Raw genomic sequence first — 9,059 nt, forward strand, 5'->3', positions numbered from 1 at the left:
CTCAACACTCACCTGCCGTTATTTTTGCCGTATTGAAAATGTAGTTTTCATACTCTTGTAATTTCTCATGAATGAAGAATTTATCTACGGAGCGTGTATTCTCCTAATAGAGTATCAACAGGACAGAGTTATCGGGGAAACTGCGCCCCATCGGACATTTTACACTGTAGTCGTTGGTAGGCCATATTACACCATCGACAAAAAAAAAAAAAAAAAAAAAAAAACGAATAATTTGCACTATGTCGTCTTCTTACTTTTTAGTGCGATTAAATAGGAGTTAATGAGTAGTATGTCAGCACACGCCATCTTAATCTCACTTAGCACCAGAAAGTCATTCCTCAGGCGTTTTTAGGGGTTTAAGAGCCTACGAAAAAACACCTTACTTATAATCAAATCCTATATACCATGTCTGGTGGACTGAATCAAGGGGGTTGTAGACGGCAGCTTAAGAAAAATAGAAAGAAAAATGGGCAGGGGAAGAAGTCTGCTTTATCAAGTATTATGGGGTGGTCCAGTATATTGACCGGTAATTGCATAGCTTTAGCGTTTTGCGAAGAATAATACCATAGAATGGATTCATTATCGATGGTTTAATGTTGGCTAAATGTTTTCTAATCATATGGGCCACTATAAGGCGTCTATTGCCCAACGAGAAGAAAAATGATGAGACTAGAAAATTTCGCCTTTATTTGCACAAGGAACAGAGATAATTTCATAATTGCTCATAAATACAAGCCGAAAATAATTTATTCTAGCCCACAAGTATAGACCATTAAACACTTCGTACCAAATTATACTTCATTAAATATAACCTTTTAGTTCACAAAGACCATTAGGCTACTGCTCCACCATACTTATTGCTCCTCACTGACTTGGCTGTAATTGTTCTACGGTTACTATGGGGTGTTCCCTCTCCAGGACGACTTTAGCACTTACGTCAGTTACCACTATCAGTTGAAGTCTCTATGTGTCTACGAATGATAAATTGAGGTTTTCAGCATTTGAAGGGCCTCAAGATACAAAAAAAAAATTGAGTTATAAGCCATCAAAGTTTTGGAAATTCAACCTGCTCTAAATTCTTTATTTTTCAAGTTACAAAGTTGAATTTTGTAGACATGAAGTATGTGCAATCAGGAATAGAACAGTATGCATAAAAAAATTTTAGTTCAGCCCTACCCCCTTTTCTTGGGAAAAAAGTGGGATTATTTTAAGGGTGATCAGGCGAAAAACGCCATTTTCAATACACCGACAAGTTTCTTAGTAGTTCGAAAACCGACGTACCCTTAATATCTCTACCGAAGGGATCGGGGTTTGATCCCAAGAGAACAATAATTAGGTAAGCAACTTGAAACCCCACTTCGAGTTTGTCTGTTGACCTAAGCAGAGGATTGTAAACCTGATATTCAGTCGACTATGGTTATAGTCTCAACTTAGGGTGGAGATGGGTACAGGCTAGCAACCTCATCCAAACAGAATAACTTACTGGGAAGTGAGAGGTGAACATCTGGCGCTGCCCTTCATATGGTGAAAGAGTTTGGTTCATATTTAAAATTCCATTTTTCGTCCTCATTCACTTTTTATTATATTTTGCAGAAACATTTGCCTGGTTGCGTAATCATTAAATGAAATTTGAAAAAGTTCATTTACAAGTGTCCACATTACAATTCACCAGATGACCAAGAATTCATGTATGAAATTCTGCTGTCTTAATAGCTTATCAACAGGATAGGCTCTAATTTTGGACTGTGGAATGGAGTGGAATGGAATATAACATTTAAGCCAAAGGCCCAGCGCTGGGACCTATAAAGTCATTCAGCACTTAAGAGGGAAATTGAGGGTAAAGTGGTTAAAGGTGTAAAAGGAGGAAAGCATCGTAGTTGCACCAAAGAGTTTATAGAGAAGTAAAGAGTGAACAGTCGCACGAGCCCTTATGAGAAAATTGTAACCGCGGGACCGGTGGCGCCATCCGACGGTGAGCGCGTAAGATGTGATGGCATTTGTTTGCGCTGGCATACACCACACTAATATTCAAGATGAATGTTAGCACTTTTGTGGGTTGTAACACTATCTTCTGACCTTTTATTATTATTTATATAGCAATGCACTAATCTAGAGTGATTATTTAAATATTCTATTGGAAAAAAAGAGTAAATACATAAAGCTTATCCTCTTGTTATCCATAACTACAGGTGCTAAACCAGGTTCCATTCAAAAGGTTGAAAATTATGGGAGAAAGGAAATATGTAAATAAATAAACAAATTTATGAGATATACTAGGCCAAACTATAAACAAACAAACTCCTCCGTTGTAAACTGATATCTTTATCATACAGAAATTGATATCTATTCTTTATTATACAGGGCCCGGATGCACTAACATTTACGATGGTGTAAAGTAAAGCTTTTGTTCGTTACATTACATTTTTGGGTTCTTTAAGGTTTTTCAACTTTAGATAGTCACATACCAGATCGTAATAAATTTTTTTTCAAACCTTTTTCTGCGACTGTTGACAAATAGAAATATGTTTCTAACCACATTATTTAGAAATGAAACGGAAGACAGAAATATTATCACAAGGAAAGCAAGAAAAATGAGGATACAAACACCATCGTAACTTTAGACATCGCAAGTATGTTATTACATCTGGGCCCTACACTGCAAGTACACATTTTCAGTATTACAGATGACTGAACTTCATGAGTTTGCGGTTCTTTCGACCTGCAACTAAAATACTTTTGTTTGCATCTTATGAGTGTGTTGAAGGTGGATGCGTATAAAGATGACAATGAAGAACCTGCAGTTGCACACAGAACAAGTGGAAAGTAAGATGAAAGAAAGAATATGAACGGAGGTACAGTAAAAGGACTGTAAACAATTGCAGCTAAGGGCCAAAAGTTTCCAGCTGTTTGAACGTATGCTGGATGCAAGTGGCCAAAGCTACAATGCAAACAACAGAAATTCTGGCATTAGAATTACTTTATTGTTATAAAACTTACCAGTTTCATTTTTATAATGTAGGTTTATTCATTGCTTTAATACAATGAGTTAAGATGAGTTTCTTGAAAGTATTTCCACCATAACTAAAAGGTCTGAGTATTGTAATAATCAAAATATTCATTCAACAGATTACCTATTAAAACTGTGAATTAGTAGTTAATTATTTTAAGCTAAAACGTTTGATATGTTAACCCAGTTCTTATAAAATCATAAAATTCTAACAATCAAATCCAAAGTCTAAAGTAAAAGGAGTGTCAGTATTACACAGGGTATTAACGTTAATTTCATTCAACAATATAAACAAAACATTGTAAGTTATATAAAAACACATAGAAGTTTCATGATATATAAGATGTAGACTAATGCACTTGCCACTTGAAAGAAAAATTTTAATGAGATTGTAGGTAGTTCGAATCATCCAATGAACCTGCCTGCAGGTCATAAGACCTACAGAACTGGGCATGGGAGGGGCTTCTATACCTGCAGGGGCACCACCCTTACAGGGACAGAAGTGAAAAAAAAATGTAGCCCTCGATAAAGAAAATTTGAAACCTTCCAAATGCCCAGAAGTGGCCAGGGGTACCAAGCAAAGTTAAACAAAAGCTGGCGATTCAAGTGGCCAGGGGTACCACACAAACAAAAGGCTTGCAAGGCAAGTGTTCAGGGGTACCTAGCAGACACCGATTGGGAAGCCAAGTGTCCAGGGGTACCAGGCCAACAAAGACTGACAAGTCAAGTGGCCAAGATACCGAGCCAAAAAAGGCTGATAGTCCAGTGTTCAGGTGTACCAAGCAAACAAAAGGCTGGCAAGTCAAGTGGTCAAGAGTACCAGGAAAACAAAGACTGGGAAGTAAATTGGACAGAGTACCAAGTAAAGCCTACTAAGAAAGTAACCAGTTGTACCGAACCCAAGATGGGAAGTCAACTGAACAGGGATATTGAACACAGGCTGTTATGTACTGTGATCCGAGCTGCTAAGGACCAGAAAACCCGATATGAAGTCACAGCACCACTTTGAAACACTGAGTAACTTACAAATGCATAAGTTTGTTCACTGTATTAGCAATTGCTTATAAGTATGGGTATGCTCACTGTTTTAGTACCAATGCTTAACTTGGGTCTATTTTGTTAATGAGTCGAGTTGCTAAAACTCAAATTCCAGAAAAACTTTAACTCAAAGTATATTTGTACAAAACATAGGTAGAACATCCATCTACACAGTGGTAACAATTTGGCATGTGAGGGGAAAATTGGTTTTGACTGACAAATTATCTTAAACGAAGTTATTAAAATCATTAAACAACACGATAGTAAAGCACTGTCCTTCATGAACTTAACGAAATTCAAACAGACTTCAAGGACTGCAACCATGGAATTCAACCATGGATTTCATGGAATTCAATCACGTATCTCATGGACTTCACGAGCAGCGTAAGGTAAAAACTCTCAGAAATGTTCATTAACTAATATCTGTGCTTAAAGAAGTTTACGTCTGTCTTCAAAATATAACTTTAAAGATCTTAAATTTTGATATTCGTTATGGTAAGCAGGATTTTAATGCACCAATTCGATTAGTTTTGTCATAACAGAAGACTAGAAACAATCAGCCAGAGATTCATATCAACTGGTATAATAAATAAAGCTCTGAAAACATGAGACTTCACTCAAATTGTGTTAAATACTGTATATGTTATCTGACTTCAGAGCACTTGCAACAGCCCAAGGCAACATTAATTAACAAAAAATATTTCGCCCCCTAAAATCACTGAGTTCATAATTTTGTACCATGGATGGTCCCCGACCTTTAATACTACGGCTTGACGCTCAAGACCAGTTGTACTATTTGGTTTGCGCCAATTGCTATATGACTCATTTATTTCAAAGAATGCATTGGAGTCATTAACCTTCTCAGACTAGAGGAAGAACTTTATAGAAATAAAATTTACGTAAGAGCCATGGCAAAATTTTTTTGTACAGGTCAAATGAGAAAAGTGTGCAGTATGTACTAATTACCTCAAATTATCCCTGATCGGTTAGACTTACAGTATCACAGACTGAAAACCCCTGAAAAATAATAGGCCAGTTGCTATGTGACCCAAGAATTTAATTTCTAAGTACGTAACGGACCGAATAACTCAAAACAAATCTACCTAACAGCAACCGGCGACGTTCTAAGACATTCTTGTTGCACTAATAATTATAAGAAAGCTATTTGGTATAGACTAAACTGAATTAATCCGCTATGGTAATACAGGAATTACATTAGACGTAGGACATCGATAAGGCCTATTACCAAGTTCAAAGACAATTCGCAGATTTAATAACATGAAACACTATTAGTTACTGATTTTCATTCACGACGGGTTTAGTTTCGATACATCTAACTGAAAATGGAAGACACATTAAAAACTCAAGCTTACAATTAATAAACACTTATATGATTTCAAATAGCCTGATCAAGGGATTTTACGCTCAAAAATGGTATCAAATCGTGTTTTGTAGCCACAATACTGCAGATTAACCTCGGTTAATTATTCACAAAAAAGTAAAATAAGCGCCGAAGTTTCTTCGGCGCAATCAAGTTTTCTGTACAGCCACGACCCATGAAACTTAAAACCGCGGCTCATGAACTTTCAGCCACGGCCCGGTGGTGGCCTGTGTTGTTGGCATCTATAGAGGTGCCAGATGCACGATTTTGGCTAACTTTAACCTTAAATAAAATAAAAACTACCGAGGATAGCGGGCTGCAATTTGGTGTTTGATGACTGGAGTGTGGATGATTAACATACCAATTTACAGCCCTCTAGCCTCAGTAGTTTTTAAGATCTGAGGGCGGACAGAAAAAGTGCGGACGGACAGACAAAGCCGTCACAATAGTTTTCTTTTACAGAAAACTAAAAAATAAGGTTTCCAAACAAATTAATCTTAATACATAGCGTCTATCCAGCCAGCAAGAATTTCCCAACTCATCGCAGACCTTCACGAAGACAATCATACCTCACTCATCGTGACAACCCAAGTTTCACGCGTCCAGCGAATAATTCCCGAGATAAAGCAGCTCCATTTCAAAAGTGGATAAGTAATAGTCCTTAAAATAAAAAGTTTCAACACCGAATAACGAAATTACACTTTCACAATACACAGTCACAGCAAGAACTTTCAAGACTAGATTTGTTTACACTGATCAGCTGATGTTTCCACCAAGGACGACAGAGTGCGCGTTTCAAAAACAGAGACAAATACATACTTTGTTTCTGTTTAAGAGGACACTGAAAAGTAGTGGCATTTACTTTTGCATTTCTCATTCCCGTTTCTTTGCTGTGATTGACTTCTATATAACATAATAGCTATTTCGTAACGCTTAATTTTCCAAAAATGATGATGGACACTCATCAGGCCGACGAATAAATTGGTCAGGATGAGAGTAATTGTTTATATTACAAAAATATATCCTCCTGCTAATGTTTGTTTTACTGTCATACTCAGTGGCATTTCATAGTTTAATTATCACTCGTTTGTGTCCAATAACTTTTTTATTATAATGAGATTTATTTCAAAAGGAATAAAAAATATATTAAATTTTGTAAAAAAAATGAACACGTCTTTACAAATTTACATCATACAGCGATACTCCCAAGTTCATATCTCAAGAGAGGGAGTGAGCAAGAGACTTTCACAAAAGTCCAAAAAGCTATCGGTAATCTTAATTCGTTTGTAATTTTATGACTAGGGTCTCGACATTCTATGTTCTTGACGCACTCTTTAAATCTGGCATACTTTCCTGATAGACTGCAGCCCAGTTCTTGAGAAAAACATTGACAATCACAGATGTAACAAAAATTAATTATGTTCTCAAGGTTATAGTTTTGACATTTAGCTTCTCTTAGTGTATTTTTGTTTATAGTGAACTTAATGATTTTTTGTCGATTCCTTCATTCAGAAACTCGTTGAGCTGCCCCTATTTCAACATTCCCTACCCAACTGCATTTAATGAGTTTCTCTGTAACACAACTTTCAGTATGATTCCCTAGGCCTGGATGGATCTATGCATTTAGGACCGACGCCCATGGACTAGGATTATCAAGGGCATCGGTCACCATAACTGAAAAGCAAGAGATGACAGCGATTGGGAAAAAAGCTGTGTAAAATAAGATAGTTTAGAATAGGACTACAATTAATGAGCAAAACTTTAAAACGCTATATTTCGAGACCCCCTTAACTCAGTAAAAAAAAAGTCTGCCATCAGGAAAATGCCATTTCCAGTCGTAATTATACCCACGATGGCCTCAGGACGGCATTCTGCCTTCATTCCTTCTGATCTGAAAAAGTTAAAGCTGCGAATTATCCATTCTTACCAACAACTTTGGCTCTAATAGCGGGCCACACACTTTCAAACATATATGTCCAACGTGCTTGTCTTGAAATGCCCCAGATTGAAGCGTCAGAGAACTCTCGCGGAAAAATGGATAAACAAATACCAAACTGTTGGTCAATCCTTCTAACCAGGCCATACGTTCTCGAACTGTATGAGCATATGCCATGTTGGATATACATGTATGTGGCTGGCTTTCGGTCAACACTAAACTGCCAACGCCTACTCCTAGTGCGTTGAATAATCCTGATGGGTTCCTGCGCTTGGTCTTCAAGACCTAAATTTCATAAAGGATCACTCAATCAAAACATGGCCTCGTATACAACAACAACTGTTATTTTAAAGTACTTACCTCCCTCGCCTGTTCTCTCAATTTCACTCTTATAAAATGGCTTTTTCTTATCGATTCTTCTTAGCTTGATCTCTTCGTCTCATCAGATAAATAATGGATGGAGTGTACGCCGGCAGTTCATCTGGTTACTAGGTTTAAAGTAAATTTTGTTTGTTGCAACGAATGTGTAACCGTTTGACGGATGTCCTTCCGTGGCTGTTCTCAGTTCTCGTTTACTTCTCTCGAGGGAAGACTTTGTGTGTTTGATAATACAAGCCAGATGAGATATGATAGTTCAATAAGGCTAAGATGAAAAATCTGTTATTTTAGTTATGGGAATTACGTTCTAAATTTGTATGTGTTAAATAACAGACGATGAGAATATTACCATATGAATATCTGTAAAAATAATAGTAATACACATGAGTATCCATACCATACATTGTATATGTATTGTATATGTATATGTATATGTATATGTATATGTATATATATATATATATATATATATATATATATATATATATATATATATATATATATAAATGCCACAGATAGATAAACAAAAGAACATTGAACAAGTAAATATCACTATCAACATTTTTCTTACGTTCCCTGCTCCGTAATTTTACGGTCTCAGCAATACTGACAAAGCATAGATCTGAGTATTTATTATTTCAGAGTGCCCATTCAAACTACTAAGGTTTCCAGTAAACACGCTGAGTAAACTTATGCAGTAATTTATTTTTAATGATAAGAAAATAAAATTTTCATGCTGAATGGTATTGGAAAAATTATTGGGTAACGTTTAAGGCAGCGATCTCATAACTAGTTATGTATTTTTTTCATTTCAGCAGAGAGAGAGAGAGAGAGAGAGAGAGAGAGAGAGAGAGAGAGAGAGAGAGAGAGAGAGAGAGAGAGAGACCATAACATTCTCAAATATGTCAGCAAAGGTCGATGACTGAACATAGTTTCATTAACAACCGAAAGGCCCAATCAGAGGTTGAAAACTTATTGCAAAAGCAACACTAATTGACCCATTAATATTCAACCATTTCCTGTTCAGCCGTCCTGCATACATTTGGTGAAATTTCAGTTGGGTCAAGGCTTCCATATTATGAGCAGTGATATCTTCTATTGTGATATCAATAATGAATGAAGTGACGTATTAAAAACGATATTCTACAGGTAATAAATAATTAAGACATTACACCGTCAAGCTCGGTGCAAGCCTCTCTCATCAATGGCCTCAATGTTAGTATGTAATATGAAAGTACCTTGCTTGATCCGAGCTTCGAGATGTGTAATGTCTCCATGGCAGTGACTTTCTGCGTCCCGAATCTTTCTATTGTCAGTTT

The sequence above is a fragment of the Macrobrachium rosenbergii genome, chromosome 53 (assembly GCF_040412425.1).
Source record: "Macrobrachium rosenbergii isolate ZJJX-2024 chromosome 53, ASM4041242v1, whole genome shotgun sequence".
NCBI classification, from domain to species: domain Eukaryota; kingdom Metazoa; phylum Arthropoda; class Malacostraca; order Decapoda; family Palaemonidae; genus Macrobrachium; species Macrobrachium rosenbergii.